General features: G+C 52.6%; 1 protein-coding gene across 1 annotated transcript in view; it reads right to left on the bottom strand.

Annotated features, from left to right (window-relative positions):
• The window catches only part of NFATC2 (nuclear factor of activated T cells 2), a 136274-nt gene that overhangs the window by 899 nt on the left and 108884 nt on the right, over positions 1-26491 (bottom strand). The window lies entirely within an intron of this gene.

The following is a 26491-nucleotide window of genomic DNA, read 5'->3' as shown; positions in this document are numbered from 1 at the left end:
CATCCCCTCTCAATGGCCAAAGGAGAAGGCCAGGGCCCGTTTTGACTCCCTGGTTGAGAAGGAGTTTGAGATGCATTTCTCCCGGGGAGTGATCCAGCTGTTGCTAGATGCCTGGTTACTAGCGTCATGCGCTAAACCCGGATGCTCTCTCAAGGAGAGGCACTCGCTGAGATTTGAAGCTCACCTTCAAGGCATTGAGCACTCAGCTCCCACATGTTGCGCTCCCATAGGTTTGTTTGGGGTTCAGTGCAGGCGGCTGCAGCCCAGGACAAATAACCACCTCCCCGCCCCCACTCCTCAGTAGCTGCTATAAACACAGTTTGGACCGGGCATCTCAGGCCGTCTCCTGAAGCAAAAAGACCCACTCGCCAAAATTCCAGGTGCCTGTCGCCCTGGGACAGCTCCTCACTGTTCTTCCCTACCTCTGCTCCACCCTGGCTTGTCCCAACCCAGGGCCTTAAACTATCACCTACATCCCAACAGTGGCCAAATCCATGTTTTCTAGCCCAGGCCTCACACCTGAACTTCAGATTTAGACACCTAACTGCCCTCTGGGCCTCTCAAATATGGCCGAAACCAAACTCCTGACTCACTCCCACCTCCATGCCCCACCTAGAAAAGAGCCCTGCTCTGCTTGTCCCCGTTATAGGAAACGCACTCCCTACTTCCGGTTGTTCAGGCCAATTTTGGTCACAGCCCACATCCCCTCCATATACAAATGCTTCTGGATCTGGCCCCCAAAATAGATTGGGAAATGAAAACCTCCTGTGTCCACCATCCCGTGTCCACCACCGCACAAGCCCCTCACCCGTCTCCCCGTCTCTGCCAAACAGCAGGGTGGACCCCACTGGAGCTCAAGGTGGAGCATGTGACTCCGTTGTTACTCCTAGAAAATCAGCTCCACGGTGCCGTCGTGGCCAAGGCATGTTCCCTTTGTCCATATGTGCCCATTCAAGCAGCACGGAGCAGGTACCGGGGGCCGGGCACCCTCCCAGGTCACACCCTTGGAGCAGGGATTTGAACCCAGGTGGAACCCCAGGAACCGGGCTCTCCACACAGCTGGCCAGTACATGGGTCTCTGAGGGGGGACGTCTCAGAAGCTGGTCCCCAAGAAGCCGAGCCTGCACTATCTCCACTCCCCACCCCTCTGCACCGGAGTTCAGAGAATTTACAAAGCTTCAAACCCATCGGTTTGTCTGTGGCCTTTTGGGGTGCAGCTTCCTGTTTAGTCATGAAGTTTCACTCTTTAACTGTCTGTCTCTCGGAGGAAGACCAAGCAACAAGAGCCAGAGGAAGGGCCCCTTTGAAATTCAACTAAGACCCAAAATTCAACTCAGATTTCAACTCAAGACCCAGACCACCAGCCATCCTCCTTCAGAGGTGGGGTTGGTGGGATGGTGCCCATTTCTCAGGTCAACTTACTGAGGCAGAGAAAAGATGGAGCGACTTGTCCATGAGCAGCCCCCTGGTACTGCAGAGCCCAGATCATCAAATTCCAGGTGCCTGTCGCCACGGCCCTCCAGGGTTTGGGTTACCGTATGCCCCCTGGGTGACAGCCACAAGCCCTCCTCCGACAGGGAGGGAGGCCTCGGCCCCAGAATCACGGCCCCGTTCGGTGGTACTTCCAGAAGCTGAAGACCTACAGAGTGAAGCTGCGTTTTTCCAACCCCAGGCCTAAACCTTGGACTCGTCCTGCGAGTCTCGGGGATTAATTTAGGGTACAGGTGGGAAGAGGTTCCCTGATCAATCAACACTGATCATCAGCATGAAAGCATAAGAAACACAGACCCGAGAACCTGTCACCTTGACTAATTCTACAAGCAGCTGGCAGCCGTTGAGAACACAGACATGGGTGCAGTTAGAGGGAGAGGCCTGAGCGCATCTGTGTCATGGAGCTGATGGGAGTCCGACTCGGCTCAGGTGCGTTCCGCTGGATGGTCCTACCGTGAAAACCAGTCCCGACCAGTACAGAACATGCTACCGTCTCTTCCCCGGCCCACTTCCTCCACAATCACACGGCGGCTTAGATCAAGGGAGAAACAATTTGGACTTTCTCCAAGCCACACTGCCCTGCAAGGAAGCACTAGCCAACTGTGTAAGCACAGACCGGAGCCGAGCCTGCCCCTCTGCCCGGGCCTTTTCTCCACGTCAGCAGAATTTCTTCTGATCACACGCAGCGACGCTGCACCCCTCTGGTCAGGCAAGCACGCGGCTCTCAGGCAGCGACCGCAGGCAGGAGCGCGTTCTGCACACACCACGGCTTCCTGTTCTTCAGCCACCTCTTCAGGCCTCGACCCCAAACCTCTGCCGAGAGGCCTCAGCCGCAAGCAAAGTGCTGCACATACGCTGTCTTTTTTTTTTTTTAACCAGAAACAAAAGAAAAGCACTTGTTACTATATCCAGTTGCCATTCTGGAAAGCAGCAGCGATCCAAACCCACAGAGTGGCCTGCGACCACAAATGAGATGATAAAATAAATACCTAATTGTTCGGGAAGCCGTCTTTCTCTCTGGGGGTTGGAGGAATGAGCCGAGTGTTTGCTCTGACATGTGAGTTTACTTCTCTTTGCTCAGGCCTGAAGGATGGCACTGAGGCGGGGGAGGGCGGCCGGCCGGCCAGGGGGGAGCTGGGGCAGCGGGAAGCACTTCTATCCTGAGCCGCTTCCCTCGAGCCCCAGCGTCACTCACCACGTCCTTGTGGCCTCTGGGAGGAGGTCGGCCCCCCGCGTGCTCACGAGACCTTTCCTTCAAAAACCACCCTGGCCCCTGACCCGTGGCAAGGGTTCACTGGACGTTGACTGAATCTTCCAGCCCAGCCTCCACCACGCCCTCCCGTAAATTCACCTTCCAGATCATTCTGTGCCCTTCCACATGTGTCCCAACCAGCTCAAGGCGCAACCACACACTTCCTAAGGCCACCATGGGCCCGTCCTGGGAGGCAGCATGCTGATCTTCACCCTCCCTTTCACACACGGCCCATCTGTCTATGTATTGTCCTACGATTCCCCTGCCCCCCACCGGGTTCCAGCCACGTCTGCCTCCCTTGAGGCCCTCGGGCATGAGCACTGATTGACCTGCAGGCTGCCTGGGCGTGTAGGCCTGTCCCCACATGTACGTGGCAATGCCTCCCTATGGGGCCCAACCCTGGATAAGCCAGCCCACCCACCCACCTACCTGCCTGGGGGAGAGGGAGGGAAGGGTCAAGTGCAGGGCCAAGCACCCTCCACCTTCCCGTGGGGCCAAGAGCCCGTGGGGAATCAGCAAGGTAAAGCAGGGTTCCCCTGGACCCCCCAGCCCACCTCTTCCAGGCTCGCAGGCAAGAGGAGAAATTCCACCAGGCCCGAGCAGGGACCAGGCCTCGTGGTAAATTTCTCCAAGTGAGATTCACAGGTCCGAGCCTGACACTTGCTGCTCTCAACTCAGAGGCTGACCAGAGTGACCGGCAAGGACTCTATGTGAGTGACATTACACCAGGTGTCTCTGAGACACAGTGTATCTCCCGGGACATGCAGACAGAGCCTAAACTCTGTCTCGTCCCCTTGACCAAAACTTTCACCTGTACAGTCCCTGCTGTGGACCAAATTGTGTCCCCCAAATTGCTGTTTAGGCCCTAACCCCCAATGTGATGGTATTTGGAGATGGGGCCTTTGGAGGGGGATTAGGGTTAGATCCAGCCACAAGGATGGGGCCCTGCTGATGGGATTAGTGCCCTTAAATGAAGAGGCACTCGAGAGCTGGCTTTATCTCTGCCATATGAGGGCACAGCAGGAAGGTGTCCATATGCAAAGGCCTCTCACCTGAACCCGACCACCTGCACCCTGATCTCAGACGTCCAGCCTCCAGAACTGTGAGAAAATTAACCCTACTTTTGTGTCCACATCCAGCCTCAAATGCTGCCTGGGTTTCTCCAGCCAACAGCCCCTTCTCTGCCCTCCACTGAGCTCACAAACACAGCCTTTCTGAGCACAGGGGTGAGGGGCTCCCCCACCTTGGAGGGGGCAAAATCACAGGGAAATGCACTGTTGAGAGCCAGGCTGCTGGGATCCAAATCCCAGTGGGGCACATCCTGCTGTCGAGTCGAGCCCCGACCCTCTCAGCACCTCCCCTGTCCAAGGTGGGCAATTATTGTCCCTGGCAATTTTAAAGAGGATGCCAGCAATTTTAGAGGAAATCAACGAGTCAACACATGACAGGTGCTTTCCACAGTGTCTGGCACACAGTAAGCAAAGCACATGCATTGAGGGGATGTGAGCCAATCATTGGACCTTTTGACCCTCAGTTTTCTCATCTGCAAAATGGCAATAATACTGAGCATCTCAGATGCAATGGCTACAGGTGCAACACTGCCCAGCTAACAAAAACCGTATTAGCAGCTGCTCCTGTTCTCACAGTGAGGGTGTATGAAGCCCATCACACAGAGAACGTCTGGGTAACAGATGAATTGATTGGACGGCCAGGCCCCGCTTCTTCACTGAAGCACTTTCACCGCGGAGCTGTTCTGCATTTTCAGAGTGGGTGGGCCTGAGGTCAGCGATGCTCTCGGGTGCATTTTCACATCCTGCGGAGAGGGGCCCCTCCCGGCCAGCCTGCCTGGTGCACTGGCTGCCCTCTGAGTCACCGACACTCTGCAAACCAGGCCTCCGGAAGCCAGCCCAGCAGCAGGCCTGCACAGCACCCAGCACCCAGACATCTTACCAGCAAGACCTCAAGTTTACGAGAAAAGTGTGCCACACCGCGTTCCAAACTGTCCCCAGCTCTCGGGATGAGTAAACATGGCAGTTCTGAGACGCTGGTTTCGAGTAAGAAGCTGAGGCGCTAACCGGGAGCAGGGCATGGGACTGGCAGGTGGGGAGGGCAAGCAGGCTTACAGCCAACAAGGTGGCAAGAGGAGGTCACCTGCTCTGACACACGGACAGGCCACCTCCAGGGACACACGGACAGGCCACATCCCCAAACGCAGCTTCCTGGGTCTTAACCCAGCATCCTCCCCAAAATCTGCCCTCCGCCATTAGCCTTCAGGATTCAGAACTCCAAATCCATGTGCCACACGGCACCATCGAGGGGCTGAGAGAGCAGTGCCTGAGGGCAGGAGGCAGAGAGCTACTCCCCAAGGCCCTGGCAGGGGACACCACTTGGAAGGACAGGAGGGAGGTAGCCACGTCCATCTCCGAAGTTCCTAAAGGACGTGTGTCCAGGCTGACGAAGTGATGTTTAGTGGGCACCTTCTACGCTGACACCTATGTTATCTCAGGTATGGCACATCGACAGTTCTGCCCACAAAGGCTTAGCATTAGATGGACCAGGGTGAACCCCCAACGTACACTGGTATAGACACAGCACACGTTACCATGGTGATGGGTCCTGGGTTTTGAGAGAGGGTAGTGTGGCTCAGGCTACAAGGATCCTTTATCACTGGCTTGTAACAGCCCAGCGAAGGCAGGAAGGACCCTCATCTCTCCCTCACGGCCAGCACCCAGGACAGAGCCCAGCACATAGTAGGTGGCCAGTAAAAATTTCCTGGAGGGATGGGTGAGCGAATGAATGATGACACAGGCAGGGGGAGACTGAGTCACATACCCAGGTGGGGCAGCCACCAAGAAGCAGAGCCTGGTTCAGACCTCCCTAGCCAGGCTCTGGCTCCTTGAAGGTGGGAATTCTTTTGCAATTATCATCTGGAAACCAAAACCTGCTCCTGTGAATGCAACTCGGAACAAAGACTAGTCCTTGGGAGACCTCACTCAGCAGAGTTATAAAGTCAATATCACCCACGTAGCATGTGAGCGAACACTTGTGTTGTTCACGTTAGTTAACCTACGGAATGAGATTTAAGAAGCAAAGAGCAGGTTGGCCCCCCTGGACCACGAGCCAAGCCCAGGCACATTCCTAAAAGGCGAGGTGATGCTAGTGCCTCACGAGGCTGCCAACAGAGCCAAGGCTGGGGTTCGGCAAGAGAGGGTGGCTCCCCCACCTCCAGAAGAAGAGGAACGTTCAAGTTCACTCTCTACAAAACCACCAGCAACCTGTGTTTCGAGACCCAAGGGAACCCCCCATTTCTGTAGTGCCCACCTGACAAAAACTCAACGCCATACCATGTCCATTCCCCCCATTGGGGCTCTGGTGGCCATCTGCAGAGCACAGAGGCAGCCGCTCACCGGAGGAAGCGTAACCATCCTGGCCTCCACAGTCGGGGGCCTGTCTCATAGGGAAACCAGGTTATCCCAGAGGGTGACAGGGGTGAGTGGCTGCTAGCCCACAACTACCCACAGCAGGGGCCGGGGCGCCCGGGACGTCCACCGGTCTCCGCCTCAGAATTCCATTTGAATGGACCAGCCAGCACAACCCACTGCTGGGACCCAGGGATGCCACCTGGCCCGGGAAAGGACACTCCTCGACGATGGAAGCTCATGTGCTTCTCCTGTCCTCTAGGCCTCCTCCCCTACTCTTTAAACAGCTCCAAGCATACTCACACCCCGGGGCCTTTGCACTAGCTGTTCTACCGAGATTGTTCTGCCCTTAGATCTTGGCAAGACACTTTCGTGAGAGCTCTGCCCAGATGTCACCTCCTCTGGGCGCTGCGCTCACTGGAACAGCAGACCTCCACACACTGCACAGCCCACTGCACCGCACCCTGGCACGACGTGGGGTATTGTACCACTGGCCTCTGTGGAGCCGCTTCCGGGGGAAACAATGGGAAATCATGCTTGGCTGTCGTGAGGGCGAAGCCAGGGCCTCTGAGCTTCTGGTCATGCTGTCACCTGCCTGCGTTCTTCTCTGACTCGTGAAATCCTGGCTCCAAAGCGCTCCCCCCGAGCACTGAGCACCGAGCATGCCACACGGCGGGATGCTGTGAGGCGAGGACTGTGGCACCTGGACCCTCAACCTTGGTTTCCCACTCAGTGTGACTGGAAGGAGGAGAAAGCGTTTCTCCATTTACGAGCGTCTCTGTCCTGAGCCATTTCACACGCCAGCTGGGATGTGGCTAGAAATTGCCCATGAAAAGACCTTGGCGGGAGGCAGGTTCTAAGGGTAGCATGTCCTCAGGCAACCGGAGCCGCTCAGAGATGGGAGGGCCCGCCTTCCCAACGACGGCCTCCTCAGCCCAACCCTGAGCATCATCCACTGAGCCGCCCCGCTTCGAGGGGGGTGGGCTGCAGGACCGTCGTGGTTCCTCAGGTGCATCCCGCCCACGCGGCAGTCGGTGGCGGGAATGACAGCAAGCCCCTATGAGAGGCGGCTCTCTCTGTATCTGTTATGAAAAATGACCTCGAGCAGGTTTTAGGAAAACCCACAAAAACTCAATGCCACACCATGTCCATTCCCCCATCTGAGCGAGAGATTCGGCGACCTGACGTTGAGGTAAGGATTCGATGTCCTCCGTGGGGCCCGGGAGCTGACGCTAACGTGTCCGCAGAAAATAAAAAAGCTGAGATCATCCGAGACACTTCTGGGGACGGACAGGCTGGTGCCTGCGCCGACCAGAAATCGAGAATAGCTGCAAAGCTGCTGGAATTGAGAACTGCTGCCGGGGACAGAGGAACGAAGCCGGGAGACCGGAAGCGGCTCGCACGCCTGTGGAAATGACGTTCCCGGCACCGGGGTTACAGGCCCGCGGGGAGAGGACGGACCTCCCGACAGACGGCCTGGGGCCGCGCGGGCGCCGCACGGAAAACAATGAAATTAGAGCTTCACGCACACTGGACAGGCCCATCAGCCCGGGTGGATTACAAGTCTCCGTGGGGAAGGTGAGACTGTGAGCTGTTTGGATGACGATACAGGAGACGCTCTTTATAACATCGGGGTAGAAACAGGCTTCCTGAAGCACGACTTCAGACTGAGGACATCAAGTCACCGGGAGGGCCGTGAAAGTGCAGGTTGCTGGGCCCCGCCCTGACATTTCTGCCTCAGGAGGTACCATTTCACACATGAGCTGCGCACAACAATGACAAAAGATTCCAGCATCCAATGTGGGGAGCGTGGGGAGCCAGGCAGTGACTTCTGGGCTGCTGCTGGGAGTGTGAACAGGTACAACCACTTCGGGAGACAATTTGGTATTGTCTGCTAAACGGCGCATGTGCAAGCCCAGTGACTGAGCTATTCCACCTGTAGGTACAACCCTACAGGAACTTCTCTGTGTGCATCACCAGGAGACAGAGAGAGAACATTCCAGAAAGCACTGTCTGTAATAGCAAAGGGGAAAGACCTGGAAACAACCAGCACCTGTCAATGTACCTGGCTGCTTGCAGATGCTGGTCAATACTGCCGGTGACTGGTGGGTACTGAGCACTTGCTCTGTGCCAGGTTTTGTCCTACGACCTGCATGCATTAACAATCCCGTGTTCACAAGGCTCACGAGTAGGTGTTATTCTTTTTATTCCCATTTTGCAGTTCAGTAAACCAAGGCTCAGGGAGCTGCAGGGACTTGCTCAGAGTCACACAGCCTGCAGGTGGCTGAGCCAGGATTTAAATGCAGGCAGTGAGTCCAGGGTGCAGACTTAAAACCACTCTTCCTGCTCTCCTGCCTTGCCAATCAATGCCGGTAAAGACAGAAGCTTTTTGGCCTAAAATGGTCAGACTTAACCACAGAAGTTCAAGGAGAAGCTGATTAGGCCAAATTATTTCTCCTGCCCACACTGCTGGCTGTTCCTCTGTGCGCAGCACACACACACACACACACACACACACACACACACACACACACAGCCACATTGCAAACCACAGTGCAAGTTACTAAATCAATGCTTTGTCTTGTTTTCTGCCTGGCACATAGTAGGCACTCAGCAAATGTGGTGAGTGGAACTGACTGAAGTGCAAAAAATTGGGGGCAGGATGCCAAACTTTACCAAAACAGAAACGAGAGTTGCCAAGTCTGTGTGACAACAGCCCGACCCGTTTCTCCCTAAAGGACCTGCCGGCAGGAACAGTCCCTCTTGGAATTCAAAGCACCCACGGGAGGGTCTCCAATCTTACCAGCCCCTCTCCTTCCAGCTGGGATTACCTCCAACAGGTGGCCTTCCTTCCTGCCCCTCTGCCAACACCAGCCACACAGAGGGACCTAGAGGCAGAGAGCTCCCCGGGGCTGTCCTTAGAGGCGGCGTCTAGGAAACGCTCCCGGGTAGGCCTGGCCACAGTCAGGCACAGAAGCTCCTTGGGGTGAACCCCTGGACCAGAGCGCTGGCATCAAACAGCTGGGGGATCGGGTTGGGGAGGGCCATGACCACAGGGGTGACAACTGCAGAAGGGGCAAAAGTCCATCCCCAGAACCTCTCCCTAATGAGAGCAGGGAGCAGCCTGGAGGAGCGGGCAGCCCTTGCTCTGAAAGGAGTCGGGGTGGGCAGGAGGGGGGCGTGCCAGCTCCTGGCTGAGGCCTCTCTCGGAAGCCTGGCAGCTTGGAAAACACAGGGCGGGTTGTGTTCTCCGCCCCCAGAAACGCCTGGACCACAGCAGGAGGGAGACCCTGCTGGCCCCAGCGAGAGGCCTGGCAAGGCCTGGGATGCAAACACTGTGTTGTTTACAGAGGGAAGCCGGCCAGCTCGGTGCCCACTCCCCGGAGTCCCCAGCCTCCACCGCTCTCCACCAGCTGGGCCCACAGGGATGCTGTCTTCAGGAGGAGCAGGGAGCTGGAAGGCAGCAGCCAGAACAGGGCAGGGGGGAGGGGGGTGCCAGCTGTGCTGGCCTCTTGGCCTGAAAGGGGGAAGCAAGCTCGCAGGTCTCCCTGCAAAAGGAGACTTCTGGGTCCAACGTGAGCCGGCGCCAAGCACAACAGAGTGACAGGGGAGGAGGAGGAGAATCAGGACGAAGCACCAGAGCACCGAGCAGAGCACAGTGCTGCCCTGCTCCCCAGGAGCCTGCTCCCGGGCTTGCACAGCCGTTTCCATGGCACTTGGTTTTGCTGTCACAACAACCTCAGGATGGCCGGGCCCTGGGCAGTGCGGCTGGCTGGAGGCGAGAAATTGGTTTTTCTAGTGGGCCCAGCGGCCAGCACGTTTTTTGAGGGTCCGCCCCAGCCTGGTCTTCAGCCTTGGCCTCTGCCTCTGTCCAGTCCGAGGCCTGGAGAGCATGGCCTTGAGAGGGAGCCCAGGCAGCAGCTGGAGCCTCCCGCACCCTTCAGATGGGGTTGCGTCCTTCACTGAGACTGTCACTGTGACCCGCAAAGTCCCTGGGGACATTTAAAGTGCCCAGCACTTTCACTTTGGGAAACTCCAGGCCAGATCATGCCAAGCAGCTCACAGGCCCCATTGCTCACAGTAAATGCCATTTAACCCTTTGCACTCGCTTGCTTTTTTCTTGATTCCTTTATTCTAATGCTAACCGTGTCGAGTCACACTCGACATCTGAGTGCAAAAGGTTAAATGTTGCTATAAAGGTTGAAGGGACTGGCTGACGTCTTATGTTTATAGGCATTTCGTTAAACCCTATCACCTCAATTTTGCAATTCTCTTCCTGGAGTTAGCAGTTTATCCCCGTACCCCCACACCCATACCCTGTGTCTCTCAAGCGTTTTTCCAGGCCATTTGCAAAGCTCACAGACTTAGATCCTAAAGCTGACCTGCTAAGGCCTGAATTCTAGGCCCAGGATACAGGCTGTCTCTCTAGGCTTTATATGTTATCAAACCTTGCTAGTATGTGCTACAGGGTATACTTGTACTCTTGAACTCCCTACTCCAAAAACAAACAAACAAACAAATAAAAAACCCCACAAACAAAACAAAACAAAACAAAACAAAAAATGACATAAATAATATCTACAATTTTACTCACTGGCTGTGTGACTTTTGGCCAGTTACTTAACCTTTCTGGGCTACAGTTTCCTGATCTATAAAATGGTAATAATAACAGTTCTTGCCTCGTGGGGCTGTTATGGGGATTAAATGAGTTAAACAGCAAAGTCTTAGGAGAGTGCCCCTAAGTATTAGCTATTATTCTTGTTAAAAATAATTATTGATGTTCTGTGATGGTGAATAGTTTTAACTTATTTAAACCCCAGGCGGTATATGATCTCCATTTCATTCTTAGATAGCCATGCAAACCCACAGAGCGTGGTGAGCACCTTGTGTGCAGGGAGCTGCACCGGGCTTTGAGCAAAGGGGAACATGGGAAAATGTTGTCAAGAGCCTACTACGTGCAAAGTCAGCCCAGGGGCCCGGGCGGCACAGACGAGCCAGAGACATTAGTCCTTGTCCCAGAGAGTTGAACTTGAAACAGGGGAGAAAAAAAATAGATAGAAACACCTGAAAGGCGCACGTGAGAAACAGCCACTTTGAAAAACCACCTGCCCAGCCCTGAGAGGAAGAGAGAGGCCCTCTGGCTGCCGAGAGAAGAAAGCTTGTCAGAGCCTCGGGACACTGGTCCGGTTTCCAAAGGCACGAGAGGGAGAGGATGGCGCTCCAGGTGCAGGTGGAGGCAAAGGCTCAGAGGCAAGACCGTCTCCGCACAGCTGCCCGCCGCTCTCCTTTCCAAGCGGAGAGGGGTGGGGAAAAAGACAATCGCATCCACATGGTGGGAGACACACCCCGAAGCAGAAATAAAAGCTTTTTCCCCTAAATTCTCATTTTTTATACTAGCCTTTATGGCCATTTCGAGGATCTGACACGTGTCCTTTTAAAATATGTATTTTAAATAATATGTGCATATGGCAAAGAAGCAAAGATTTTAAAAGTATAAAAACGCAAACAGGAAAAGGAACCCGCCCACTCCTGTCCACAGCTGCTCAGGACTCCCTTGTGTGGCTGTTTTACTAACATTTAGGTTGCGGCTGGGCGCCGGCTGGTACAAACGAGACCGCAATCCACATCCCGCACCCCACACTCAGGGGGTGTCTGCATGGCCAGCCAGGGTTCTGAGCAGAGGGCCTCAGCCTGGAACTGGTGAGAAGATACTGAAGAAACGTTGTCCCACCACAAATGCAGGGACTGAGACATGTCCTTGGCCCTGGACGGATGCAGATGACGCCAAGGAAGGCGGTAGAGCTGACCAGCGCTCTCTGCAGTGTGCTTGCTATGTGGCTTACTCCACCAGACACACTTTCCGGGTATCATTTCATTTAAACCAGAAGCACTGCTCTTCTCCCCATTTTACAGGTGGGGAAATTGAGGTCACAGACATTAAGTAACTTGCCTAAGGCCACGCCCCCAAGTTCCTTAGGCAGCTGTACAGAGAAGGGGGAGGGGGGGGAAGAGAGCAGTGGGGCTAGGAGTCTGTGGTAGCACCAGCTGAATCTGAGATTCCTGGGGGCAACCAGAGGGGGCTTTGGGAGTGAAAGCCCATTTTCTGGAGCCTCATCAGACAGAGGGGGTGAAAGGGCCCCAAATAAGTGCTCCGTTCTTTTTACGATCAAATCTAGACCACTTTCTCCCACCCACGTCTCTAACAGCTCAGCCTGCGGGCCGCTAGCTCAGTGACCCGAGGCAGCCACTCCCTCTCAGCCTGACTTTATGGCTGTGACTCCGGGATGATCGTCTCTGCCTCCCCAAGGTGCTCATTAAGGGGGAGGGACTGTTGTTATGTTATAATTAGTTCCTGCACTTGCTGGCCTGGCAAACATACCCCCTAAACTGCAACCTTCCACCTGCTGGCAGCTTCCCTTCCCTCCCGGAATGCAGTCCAAACCTCTCGTGGTGGCCTGTGAGGCCTCCGTGGTCTGGACTGCCCTCAAAACCTCCCTGCCACTCACTCCCCGGTCACACTCTCAGCGACACCAGACCTCGCTCTGTCCCTCCACACAGGCTTCTTCCCAGCTCTGGCCTTTTGCACATGCTGTTCCCTCTGCCTGGAATTCCCTCCCCTACCTCCTCCTTCCGGTCTCAGGTCCAGGTGACCTCCCCTACCATCACCTTGTTTATTTCATTCAGAGCCCTGAGCCCATCTGTAATTCTTATCATGTATCGGCTGACTCCTAATTAACTTTCCCCCTAAAGAGCTTTGTCATGGGAGGGGCCTCACCTACAGGATTCACTGCTGTGTCCCAGCACCTGGCACGAAGCCCAGCGCACAGTAGGTGCACAGTGACTATCTGTTCACACTAAGAAGGAATGTGTGAACCGGCACCAGGTGATTCGAAGCAAACCAGGAAGGCAACATGTCCAAAAAGGAAGTCCCTGAAGCAACCAGCTCGCCGAGGCCACGCTAAAGGAGGCTGCGTCCACACCGCCAGCCCTCCCCAGTGTTTGTGGGGCAGCTGACAACCTATGGGTCGCTTTGCACAAGTGCCTCACCCAAGGCCACCCACAAGGAAGAGGCAACTTGAGGCTCCAAGTCCAGCTTCCTTTGACAACGACACATGGACATCTTTTAACTCCGAAGCCTCTGTCTGGGACACTCGCCAGAGAATAAACTGTGCACAGCAAGAAACTAGTTTCTGGTGGCTTCACACATGCAGAGAGTTCTAAGAATTCTCCAGTCTACAAATTACAGGTTCTTTTTCTGGAGTGGACACCTGCCCCATTCCCCAGAAATCATCTAGTTCAGTCAACACTCAGTGTGTTGTTTTCACCAGAATCAGGCACCAAGTCCTTCGGAATAGTGGTTCTTAACTGGTGGCAATTCTTCCCCCCAGGAGACATTTGGCGACATCTGGAGACAAATCTGGTGGTCACAACTGGGGCGGAGGGTGCTACTGGCATCTAGTAGGAGGAGGCCAGAGATGCTGCTAAACAGCCTACAGTGCACGGCACAGCCTGTGCGACAGAGATTCTCCGGCCCCAAATGTCTATTGTGCTGTGGCTGAGAAACCCTGCTTCAGGCGAAAGGTAATAAGAAAATGTTTGGGTTTCCTGAACTGAACCTGAATTTGAGGAGAATCAGCAATAACTTAAGGAGATATATATATATATATATATATATATATATATATATATATATATATATATATATAGCTGTTTGTTTGACAAGCTAGGAGGCAAGCTCCATGAAGGCAGGGACCTCACCTGTTTCATGTACCACTGTGTCCCCAGGACCTAAAACTTATACTTGGCACTTGGAATGCACTAGATAGATATTTGTGGGATAAAGAAACTCCTATGAATATTAAAGAATAGAAAATAGCCAATCTCCTTTTCGGCTATTTTCCCATTATGATCATGCTTCCTGTGCAGAGACCCAAATCCATTCTCCCTGTCCTCCATGAGAACAGGTTTTAAGTCTGCACACTGTTGGGTAATGTAAATATATAAACTACATTTCCCAGCCTCCTTTGCAGCTCAGTGTGATCACATGATAAGGTTCTGGCCAATGGGGTATCAGATGATGAGATATGTGTGATTATACCCTTATAGGGCTGGGGCATGCTCTCCTTCCTCTTTTTCTCCATCCTTTCCTCCCATCCAGGAGCCAATCTGGACAGTGCAGATGAAGGCGCCACCCTAAGAATGGTGGAATGATAAGACAGAAAGAGCCTCATCTTGGCACCATGGGGCCAGTATACCAGACCTGAACTCTTATGCCTATACTGTTAAATAAGAAATAAATCACCTATCTTGTTTAAGATACTGTTACTTTGGGTTTCAGTTAGAGCAGCCCCCTACATCTTAATACATAACTTTCCCCTGTTCTGCAAACTCCAACTATTGTTAAATCACATTTAAAGATTCCTTGATGATACGAATATACATTTAGAATTATTTCTCCCCTGAAGCCTCCAAATATCTAAGTGCATTGCTAAGCCAGTGGAAAGAAAGAGGAAGTCACAGTATTCAACCAATGACAAGGACAAAAGGAACTATAAAAAAAAGTCCATTAAAATCTTAAAACATCAATTATGCTTTAGTCTATGAGTTCATAATGGTACCAACAAAATAAAAACCCTAATTGATCACCATTGGGGGATGTTAATGAACCAGCCCATTATTTTAAAAAAACTGGTAAATAAAGAGAAAGAATCAAGTATTCATTCTGCTTTTTCTATATGAATTCTGCCATTGTTGGTGAAGGGAAGTCTCTCTTTATAGAAGTTTTCCAGCTAGCAGAAGAGGAAGGGAAGATAGAATTAGAATAGAATATCACCATTTTGCAATTAATGCACCATTGAATTAATGGAACTAAGCACTGACTATCAACAGACATCACCCAGAGAGAGGTGGCCTGATGCCATGTGCTACCTGACAGGGTACGCCAGCACCTGTGAAGCAGTTTGGCCCAAACAACTGAACCTGAGACAGTTAAGCCTCTAGACCAGCAATCTGCAACCTTTCTCAGCTCACGGCATGCATAAACTAATTACTAAAACTCTGTGGCACACCAAAAACAAAAACAAAACCAAAACCAAAACACATTACATTTTTTGCTGATCTGACAAAAAATAGGTATAATTTTGATTCATTCACACCAGATGACTATTGTTGTGTTGGCTGTTGTCATTTTTTTTTTATTTGACAATCTAAGGGAAAAGAGGTCAGTGCCCCTGACTGAATACACAGGTATTGCACGTTTTAAAAATTCTTGTGGCACACGGGGTGAAAATCACTGCTCTGGAATCAACTGCCAACTTACAGGACACACACAGTGGACCATGCTCAACCTCATCATGGGACTAAGTGGCAAAAGCCAGTGTGAGGAATTTTACAGGATAAACAACCTGGTTTCTTCAACACATAAACTGCAAGATGATCTTAAGAATGATGGAACAAAAGAAAGGTTATGCTGCTTAATCCAGAGGGCGCACCTCCAGGCTAAAACAAACTCAGAAACCAAGGCGTCTAGGTGCAATGTGTGGGCCTGGCCTGAATCCTGAGTCACACTCTAAGATAATAAAAATAAAACAAAGAAGAAAAAGTCTTGAATATATGTATGAGACAGTCATACACGGAAGTTCAAACTGGATATCTCATGGGATACCCAGTTCCATGGGTAGTTTGAATACTGAATATTTCTCGATATTCAGGAATTTTAAGTTTCATGCATGCTAACAGTTTTATAGTATTTTCAGAATCCCCTTTTTTTAGAGATACATACTATCTTACACATGAAATGCAGTTTTGATAGCTAAGATTTTGGATGTCTAGGATTTGCTTCAAAATATGACTGAAATGGAGGTGATAGATGATGGAGGTATAGAAAAAAAAACAAGATTGGCCATGAGTTGGCAACAGTTGAAGCTGGGTGGTGGGTACATGGGTACATTGTGCTACTCTCTATTTATATATATTCAAAACATTTCATCGTAAAAATTTTTATAAATCTTACTCCTGGCACCAAGGAGTGGGGAGGAAGAAAGGGAGAAGGAGATAGTACTTCCAAAGCTCCCACTGCATGCCTGGTGCTGGCTTAGACGGCTCGGATCTGAGTGTCACTTCCAGAAGAGAGGTCACAAATGCTGATGCCTAAGAGGTCCAGATAGAAACCTTGACTGTGTGAGGTCAGCCAAGTACAAGGGGAACAACAGTGTGAGCATGATGGTAAGTAACAATGGACACGCCATCCATCCCGGAGGCCAGAGGGAGTGTGGGGACAAGGCCAAGTATGTGCTCTGCATGAAGGAAGTGGTTTCTACTCAGGACCGGCCCTGACTTTGACTCCTGGTGGCCTCTAGGCAGAACGTGGGCCCCAAGACAGCCAGATCCTTGCATTTTCCAAGGAAAGCCGGAAATCTGTATTTTTATGTGCAATCTCTTGGTTTTTAAACATTGGCACCTAATCCAAATATTTTTGAAAATAATGTGTGGGCCAAACTAAATATCTGCAGGCTAAACGCAGCCCCTGGAACACCCACTGGCCACCCCTGCTCCAAGCACCGACGCCGACCACAACTCAATCCATCTGTAAGAAGCGGAGAGGGTGCATTCATCAACTTGAGGTCGATTCTTTTTTAGGCATCCAATAAAGCTGAGGATTCAACAGGCACCATCCACTTCCAGAAATCTATAAGAACCGGCTGTTGAACACTTCAAACGAGTCCTCCACGTCGTCGGCTTATGCAACAGAACCTCCACTCTGTCTGAGTTTTGGAAACCAACCACCAGGGAGTGGCCTTTCAACTTTCCCGGGACGGTGGAACTAACAGGCTTCAGATGAAACCCGTTGGCTGGTGTGCAGAACGCCTGGGACTTAAGTCCACACCTCCTGCCACAGACAACCCCATCCTAAAGCCCACTCTAAATGACCGGGGGCCTCCGCTTTGCTGCCTGGCCACAGATCTGATTTCACGGCAGTTTAAAGGGAGGAGGCAGAAGTCACCCTGAAACCTGAAGGACTCCTTCACATTCAAGTCTCACTTGACCTCTGACTTCACCCAGAGAAAGACCTGACATCCCGGATGGGCCAAACAGCCTCCGCCGGCCTTCCCAGACGCAGCCTCCGCTTAGGCAGATGCCAGGTCAGTGACAAACTAAAGAGGTGTCAAGAATGCAGGGAGAAGAGCCAGAGAAATGGTTTCATCGATCCCCAAGAGCAAAGCCCGCCCCCCCCCCTCTTTTTTTTTTTCTGAAAAGGTAGAAAGTAAAAGAAAATCCATAGTAAAAATCAAGTTAAATAGGTCCAGGGCAAGAAAAGTCCCAAACGCTACTCTGAAGGTGACAAAATGCATCCAATTCACAACTCTGTGGAACAGAGTAAAACCTGGACTATTTCATAAAAGACGGATTTTTTTCTGGAAAAATAAAGCTTCACTATTTATCCAAAATGGGTTTGTGGATGGGGGAGAAGGTAGGGAGCATAGAGAAAAGTCTGTAGTGAAGTAAGAAAGGTCTGACTCACTGTCCGCCATCTACTTCATCGCTTCAAATTGCTTTTCCCATTCTATTTTCCTAATGAGAAAAACATTACAGCTAGAGTCGATATTGGGAAGTTACACGTTTTTTACGTAACTTTGGGTCACTTCTTTGGTAGGAAATCTTGTGGGTCGTGGCCAGGACGAGTGAGGACCCATCACAATTACAGTCCTGCACCCACTTGTGCGTCACCCTGAATGAGCCACGTCTCCGGCTCGTCCAGGTCGCGCACTAAGGAAGTGACTGGCAGCGCATCTGCACTCTGTGCTTGTAAGAATAAAAGTACAGAAGGGCCTTGAAGGGAGGTCTGGATGCTGACCAACCCACGGATCTTCCCCCTACTCCTTCACAAGATACCCACTGGTGACCACAAGAGAGCCGCCTCATCTGGAGGGGGACATTGGATGCAGCGCACATGACTCGGAAGAGTTAAGAGCACAGGTTTTGGTGCATGACTGTGGGGCCAGCGGATGACACCATATGATGTCTTCCTGGATCCTCTTTATGGGCCCTGCCTGCTCTTTGTGGCTCAGATGCTGCTCTGGAATGAGGGCTGAGTGGACAGCAAGTCTGAGAATGGACTTTCTTGTGGTTTGGTAGCTTCTGACCTCAAAATGCAAGAGCACATTCCTTTGGAAACATCTGCTTTGCAGAATTTTAAAAGATGGCTGAGCATTTGTGGGTCTGGAGTCAGCTGGAAGGGGCGCCTTTCAGTTACATAAGCCAGCAGTGCAGAGCACACGCGCTTGGGAGGGAAGGACAGCTGCGCGGCACAGCTAGAAAGCGAGGCTCTTCCCAGGCACGGCAACATTAAGTGTTTGGGAAAAGAAAGACGCCCCTGGAGAAGGGTCGGTACCCTGACGTTCACGCCTGGGAGAGGGACAAGAACTGGCTATGAGGTCAGGTAAGTAATCTTCAAGCAGTAGCTCTTGCAAATTCCAGGGGCTCCTCTCTAGGCAAGCAGTTTTCTGGGCTCTGCATTTTTCTAGTGAGACTCTAAATACCCTTTGCTGAATTAACAGGACACAGCCCGGCAGGGTAATAAGGACAGAAGCTGAGAGCCAGCCTTGGGGCTCTTCAAAGCCCAGCTCTGCCCCAACTCCCTGCTGAGGCAGTAGCTGTCTTAGTCTGTTCAAGCTGCTGCAACAAAAAAGCCACCGGGTGGCTTATAAACAACCAGCATTTATTCCTCACAGTTCTGGAGGCTGGGAAGTCCAAGGTCAAGGCGCCAGCAGGCAGATTCTGCCCATTTCCTCAGAACCTTTTCACTATAACCTCACATGGCGCAAGGGGACTGGGGAACTCTGCAGGGTCTCTGTTACAAAGTCACTAATCCCAGTCACGAGGGCTCCATCCTCAGGATCTAATTACCTCCCAAGGCTCCATCTCCACATACCATCCCTCTGGGGTTAGGTTTCAGTGTATGAAATTGGGGGGAGGGGACACACATTCAGGCCATAGCAATGACACAATTGATAACGATGATGATGACGAATGATGCTGGCAGTGACGAAGGGGGAAAGTACATTAACAACTATTGAGCGCTTACCATGCACGCCAGGTACTAGTCAAGTGCTTTCCTCACAAAGATGCTCCCATTCCTGTTCTCACAATAACCCTGACTTGTCCAAGGTCACAAAAGAGTGAAGTAATGAGGCCAGACTGAAGCCAGACACAATAACCCCAGAAACTCTACCCCCAACAGGTCCCGAATCAAGGCTAGCCCCACAGACCAGCCACCCCGTTCCTGAGAACTGACCCCCAGACATTCACCAGACATGCACCAAGTGACAGATGTGTAAGTGCTGCTGTGACAGCAAGAGATACCCACATCCCATCCACGGGGACCTGTGTGCACGCCATGCTATCTTCTGCAGAACGAAGGGGGGAAATCTAATCTAATAATAGACAAATATGCAAATTGACCGCACCTTTGCTACACCTAAGCCACGCCCACCAGCCAAGCCATGCCCACCAACCAATCAGGACGAGTATTCAAATTACCCCAACAAAGATGGCGGCTAATTTGCATATCAAGACAGCACCGAAAGAAGCCAAGAGCTGCAGAAGGGAGTAAAGCTTCGAAGAAGCAAGCAAGCCGGGGGGCAGGGAGGAGAAGGGAGGAGCGAAGTCAGGGCCGGGGGTGAAGGGAAAAGCAGGCGGGCTGGCGGAGAAGGCGGGGCGGGCGACAAGGGAGGAGCGGAGGCGGGGCCGGGGGAGAAGGGAAAAGCAGGTGGGCTGGCAGAGAAGGCGGGGCGGGCGACAAGGGAGGAGCAGAGGCGGGGCCAGGGGAGAAGGGAAAAGCAGGCGGGCTGGCGGAGAAGGCGGGGCGGGCGACAAGGGAGGAGCAGAGGCGGGGTAGAGTGCAGCAGGAAATCCTATTGCAGGATTTTTCCTGCAACGGGAACGCTAGTAAGAATATATATACTTACATCTGCTCACAAGTACCTACAGCAGCTCTACATCGTCCATTCACAGGAGGGGGTACCCCCCACTCAAGGGGTGAAAGCTAATTCTTGGGGGTGGAAATTCTTACGTATGACAATGTTCTGTGCCCTGCAAATGTCAGTCTATGCGGCTGACATTTCATGGGGGCAGGGATCAGGGGAAAATTATCTAAAAGACACCTGAGCCAGTGTGTGACAAAAATGGGGGGGAAAAAGGTTGGAAACTACTGCTCTGCAAGGGTAGAGCAAAATTACTCTCAGGAGCAAGGCAGATATGGAAACAAAAAGTTGCCAGATATCTTTTTTACATTTTGTGTTTTTTGACCACGTGGACATACTGCCTATAAAAATGTAAATATTTTCAAATGAACTTTTGAAACGAATGCTGACCAAAGCCCTCAGCAGGGCCTAGACTCTGCTGGTGCCCACTGAAGGCGGCCCTGTGCCTGGAACTTGGCATTGGCGGTTTCCGGGGCACCGCACATCCCCACACTACAACGCTCATACCTGGCTTTCCAGGTGCCCACGGCCTCTAGGCCACTGAGCCAGGCAACCATTTCTCTCGGTTCTCATCACAGTAGAGAATCCCTGAGTTTCACCCTATGTAGCTAGGCACCACTGTCCCCAGTCCCCAGGGAGGCTGCCAGGAGGCTGAGCCACATAGAGCCCGTGTGGCTGTGGCCACGCGTGACCCTCAGCAGCAGCCAGGCTGTATTGGGCCCTGCACGCCTCGCCAAACAGGAGCTGCTTTGTCACCGGCTTGCCGATGGCACTGAGCGGCCTCAGTGAAAGATTCCTGGCCCACTGAACAAAGCCTGCTGGTCACAGAATGCTCTCCTCTCCTCGGTTCCCTTCCCGCTTCCTGTGCGTCAGAGGGTGCATCCTTCTGTCCTTTCTTCCCTGACCTGCTTCTCATGCACGAGCACCTCCAGCTCCTGGGCAAAGAGCCTTTTTAAAGGACACCCCTGGTCCCTCTGCCAAGAGCACAACCAGCAACACTTGGGGCACTGGTCCATGAGGTGTCGGGAGGCACACTCGCGGCACTTCCCAGCTGTCCCTGGGCCAAGGGCATCATCTCCCTCGTGCCGGTTAACATCCCACAGGGTGGAAGGAAGCGTGGGAGGGAGGGGGGCCTGTGCTCTGGGGCGTTGCCCTATATTCGTGCCCTCGTGGAAGACACAGAGCATGAGGGGGCGTGGTCCCTACCTCCAGAGGCCAGAAGAGCCAATTTTTAAATTCTCCTATAAAAATATATTTTAAAATTTTGAACCTTCAAGAAGTCAATGAAACTCATAAACAAATACATAGAGTAGCCAGCATGTATCAAGGATTACTTTGTGCCAAGCACTGTTCCAAGCATATGACATGCAGTCACTCATTTCACGCTCTTCGCAGCCCATGAGGGAGGAGCTAAATCATCTCCACTGTACAGATGGGGAAGTGGAGGCACGGCAAGGCGCGTAACCTGCCCCATGTCACAGGTAAGGGGGGAGCTGGCACTTCATGCTAGTGTGTTATGTCTTAGGGACACGTGATGAGTCAATACTGAGAACGGAGGCAAGGGGAAGATCAAAACAAGACCAACGAGAAAAAGAGAGCTCGCATCGGGCCAGGCCACCGCACTGCACGTATTTTAGGCAGAGGTCGGAACCTCTGCTCTGAGTCCCTGGCGGCCCGAGGCAGCCAGCCACCTCCATGGGAATTCCCCGTGGTATGATCAGACCTCCCCACTGCGCCCAGGGCCTCTTCAGGGATGGAGAGAAGCTCTCCACGGCCACCCACCTTCCCTGGGCACGCAGTGGTGTGCACCGACCCTGCTGGCTCTTTCACTGGCGGGAAGAGCACGGCATGGTGGAAGGGAAACGGATTGTTCTGACCCCAAGGGGAACAGACACGCACCCTCCTTCTTCACTTCCTGAAAACCAGCCCCTGGGAGCCTCAGAACAGCCCTTCTCTGGGGGCTCTCTCCTACTTATTTTTCACAGAGTGTTCTTGTCCAATAAGAAAGCTCGGTCTTGTCTGGCCAGAGTGGCTCCGTTGGTTGAGCGTCATCCTGTGCACCAAAGGGTTGCCAGTTCAATCCCCGGTCAGGGCACATATGGGAGGCAGCGATGTCCCTCCCTCCCTCTTCCTCTCTCTAAGCATAGTGTTTAATACTTGGGTGAGGATTAAAAAATAATAATTTTTAAAGCCCAAAGTCTTTAAATGGCCAAAATAAAGGTCAAGTGCAGAGAAGGTACCACGAGAAACGTGAAGGGAAGTAGGGCTCTTATGGTCATCAAGGTATTAGTTGTGGAACATCTTTGAGGAGCCTTATGTCCTTGGCTGGCAACTCCAAGTTCAACCTTAATGCATCTTTGGCAGTTGGAGTATCTGAGCAGGAGGTATAGTTTTCAGAGAGGTCAGTTAGGTGGCTCACGCAAGGGTTAGAGCAACTCATACCCCAAGAGCTTGCTGCCCCCTGGGTCTGCTGCGGGGATCCCCCGTAACGAGGCACATTCCTCAGACATGAGGGCAGGTCCCAAGGTCAGAAGATATAAAATGAACTACACTTAAAACTCCGTGGCATGACTCCCATGCACTGCCGTGGGCATACACACTGGCACCACGACGCCTGGCCTTCCGTGTGGGCACCAAAAGAAGAGTTCAAGTTCTCACAGAAGTTTTATTCATAAAACTGGAAACGACCCAATTGTCCATTAACAGGAACGAATGTGGAGATTGTCGGATGTTCCCTCAACGGAATAATCCACAACAATGAAATGAATGAACCTCAACGACGCCCAACAATATCGCCAGGTCACACAGCTCGTGGTGGATGGAGGAGCCGGACACAGGAGCTGCCCGCATGACCTCTGTTTGTGCACAAAGGCAAAGCGAGTCTCGGGGGTGAGGAGGCAGGATGTGGCCTCGTCCGTGAAGGGGGCAAAGGGGATCTAGAGGGCGGGGGGGGGGGACTTCTGGGGTGCTAACAGAATTCTGTGTCATGCGTGGCCCAGGGGGTAATTATGTGGTTGCCCGCCTGGTGAAATTCAGAGTATTCTATTGATTTCTGAATATCCATATATTTCAATATTTCAATACAGAGAGAAATATTCACATTTGTTCAAGGTATTTCAATGACTAATTTTTAAGGAGTTCATAGGAGGAATTGAGATGTAGATTTAAAAAACACACATACAGACAGGTATTTGCTCTTCCTACACGTATAAACACATTCTCATTCTCTCTCTCTCTCTCTCTCTATCTATCTATCTATCTGCCATCCTTACAAGTCACTGGCAGAGGCTCGGGCGGTCACTGAGACCACGTCCTTCTCCCCAGGACATTTCCAGGATGGGACTGAGGGTGTCCTTTGAGGCCCAGGCCTCACCCCTATTCCCTTGTCTGTGCTTGTCTCCAGGCTTCTGGTGTAAGCTCGCTACTCCAGAGCCTGTGGTGAGATGGCCCGATAGCCTGAGAACCCCGCTTCTTTAGAGGGTGTGGCACCAGCAGCATCCAGCAGGAGTCCCACTGGGTCCCTGTCCCCCAGGGCCCTGCACAGCACAAACCCTCCTCCCTGCTCCATCAAGGCACCTGGGCGGTCAAAGGCACCGCTGCCCTGCGTTCCGGGCGACAGCAGTGACAAGAACTGCCTGTGGGTGGACCCACGGTGGCACCTGCAGTGGCATCTGAAATGGCCACGCTAGGGAAAGGTTGCCCCGCCCCTTGTAGAATGCACCGCCCTCCAGCACAGTCCTGGGCAGGACTCGAGCTGCCCACCTGGCTTAGTCCAGAATGAAATATATCTCTTCTTTCCCAATCCTTGCCTCCCTAGAGACCATTTTTCAAATGCAGCCAGAGCGATCTTTTCAAAGGGTGAATCAAATCACACGGGGCTGCAGCCAAAAACACGCCTCTGACCTCCTAGCCTCCACCGTGGCTGTTCCCTCTCCCTAAAACACCCTTCCCTCGGATCTTCCCCCAAGCCCACCTCCTCAGAGTGGCCTTGCTGTGCACTTGGTCCGAGGGGCCAGCACCACCCTATCCAGCCACACTCCAGCGGCTAGCCTTGTATAATTTCCCTCACGACTCCTATCGCCATCTGAAATATGCTTAGTTACCACCTTACACGCTCTACCAAAAAAAGTAAATAAATAAAATACCCAATGAGAGCAAGAATTTCCCCTGACTTGTTCACCCTTGTATCCCCGAGGTCCAGAACAGTGCCGGGCACAGAGAAGGCAGCCAGTCGATACATACCTGTGGGGGAGATGCAGGGGGGTAGGAGGAGGGGCTAAGGACAGGGAGGGGATGGGGAGAGGAAGGGGCTGAGGAAAGAATCTATTCACAGAATCACGTGACTGCTAGGAGCTGTTGGTGTTTCCCAGGTACAACCAGCAGCTACATTTAGAAGAAGGCACTCCTTCGAGAAGGGGATGAGGGAGCAGGGAAAAGAGCGAGTGTGTGCACAGAACACACATTTCAGAACCAAGAAAAAGTGCCTGATTTGGAGTGGGCAGAGGAGCCGAGGAGAGAGGGAGTGAGGGTTCGTGCTGCCCTGGAATATCACTTATTTTACTAGTTCAAAAAGAAGGCTTTTTGAAAATGTCTCCAGCCCTTGGAGTGGAGAAAGTAGAAGTGGCATTTTGGAGTTCCAAGAAAAAACGGAGCCCAGACAGACAGCGTCTGTGCGCAGGAATGCAGTCGGGGAGAGGAGAGAGAGATGAAAAGCAGACGGACACAGGGCAGCCAGGTGGACACCCAGACCAGACTCTGGGCCGTGAGCAAAGGGCCAGGAAAGAAAACCAAACTCGGGGCTTCCCAGGGTGGCGGTCAGTGGCGTGGTCAACGTTACCAGTTTTCATTTGGGCCGTGACCCCTTCCTTTACCCGCTGTGGAACCGTCCCTGGACCCTCGAAACACGAATCCCAGCTCTCACCGAGTTTCCAAGGACCGTCTGCTCCGCCAAAGCCCCAAGGCAGATGAATGGCCCCTGAGAACTGCCGATGAGCTGGAAGCGCGTGCGGCCCGGTACGTATTTTGGGGGACGATCCCTTTGGAGCAGCCAATGACAAGGACAGAAAGGGACCGGACCTGGGAAACCTCGCTGTCTCCCAACCAGACTAGAGAAATGAGCCAGAGATTTCAGTTCACCGGTGAGCAATAAACTCAAAACAGCAACCTGAGTGAGACCCCTCCCATACAGCCAACAGTGGGATCTGAGAATGTTCCGCGGCTGCTCCGTGAGAGGATCTGATATTCCAGCAATTAGGAGGCAAGACTGCACCTACCTCTGCCTGGTGGCTACAGGGCGGTGCGGTTAGGGCTTCCCACTGGGTACAACCAGCCACGTGGGACCCACCCCTCCCCACATGGGAGGGTCCTGCATGGACAGAGCCTTGGGGACAATGCTGGTCAAGCACTGAACGTCTAACCAGCAGCCACACTGCTGCCCTTTGGGGGCCCAAGAACTGCGGAGCCTGCACATGGCATATGGGATGGGCGATTCTGGGCATTAAACTCTGACGTTCCTTCAGGTCCTTTCTCCCAAACGTGGGGGGAGGGGCTGTCCCAGGCCTGTGTGGGGCACAGCGCCAGGGCTCCATCCACACAGGGCCCGGCATGCTGGGAGCAGGACTCCTGGAGTCCTGCGCTCTCTTCTCTGTGATTGGCCATTTGGAAAGTGCCACGTCCCCTTATTTGAGAGATGTATAACATCCACTAGTGCAGTAAAGGCTGACAAGTCCTGCCGTATATGAGTTTTTTAAAAACTTGGTATAATGAGCTTTTTCAGCTTTTAACGTACAGCATAGGGAATACAGTCAACAATCTATAATAATAAAAGTGTAATATGCAAATCGACCGAACGGCCGAACAGCAGAACAACCATCTGGATGACCACACTGTGACAACTATGACATGCATTGGAGCCAGGCCAGCCAAGGCGGGTGCGATGTGATTGGTGAGGGGGGCCGCCATCACCCCACGATCGCCCTGCAGAGGGAGGCCTAGGCCACTGGCTGGTGGGTGGATCAATGCGGGGGGGGGGGGGGAGGGGGGCACTCCATGATTGCCCCAAAGAGGGAGGCCCAGACCATCCTCTGCAGGGCAATCGATTGGGTTGGGGGGATGGGGGGACTCTGGGGAACCAGGGTGTATGGTGGCGGATGCGGGCAGTGCCAGGCCAAGGTGGGGGGCAGGGCCTGCGAGGCAGCCGGGGTTGCGAAGGTCTGCCCTTGTGCACCTTTTCGTGCACCAGGCCTCTAGTATTGTAATAACTATGTATGGTGCCTGGTGGTACTTGAAATATTGGGGAGACCACTTAGTAAAGTGCATGACTGTCTAACCACTATGCTGTACGCCTA

Source organism: Eptesicus fuscus, chromosome 12, assembly GCF_027574615.1.
Source record: "Eptesicus fuscus isolate TK198812 chromosome 12, DD_ASM_mEF_20220401, whole genome shotgun sequence".
NCBI lineage: Eukaryota > Metazoa > Chordata > Mammalia > Chiroptera > Vespertilionidae > Eptesicus > Eptesicus fuscus.
This window is presented reverse-complemented; position numbering and strand designations above follow the sequence as displayed.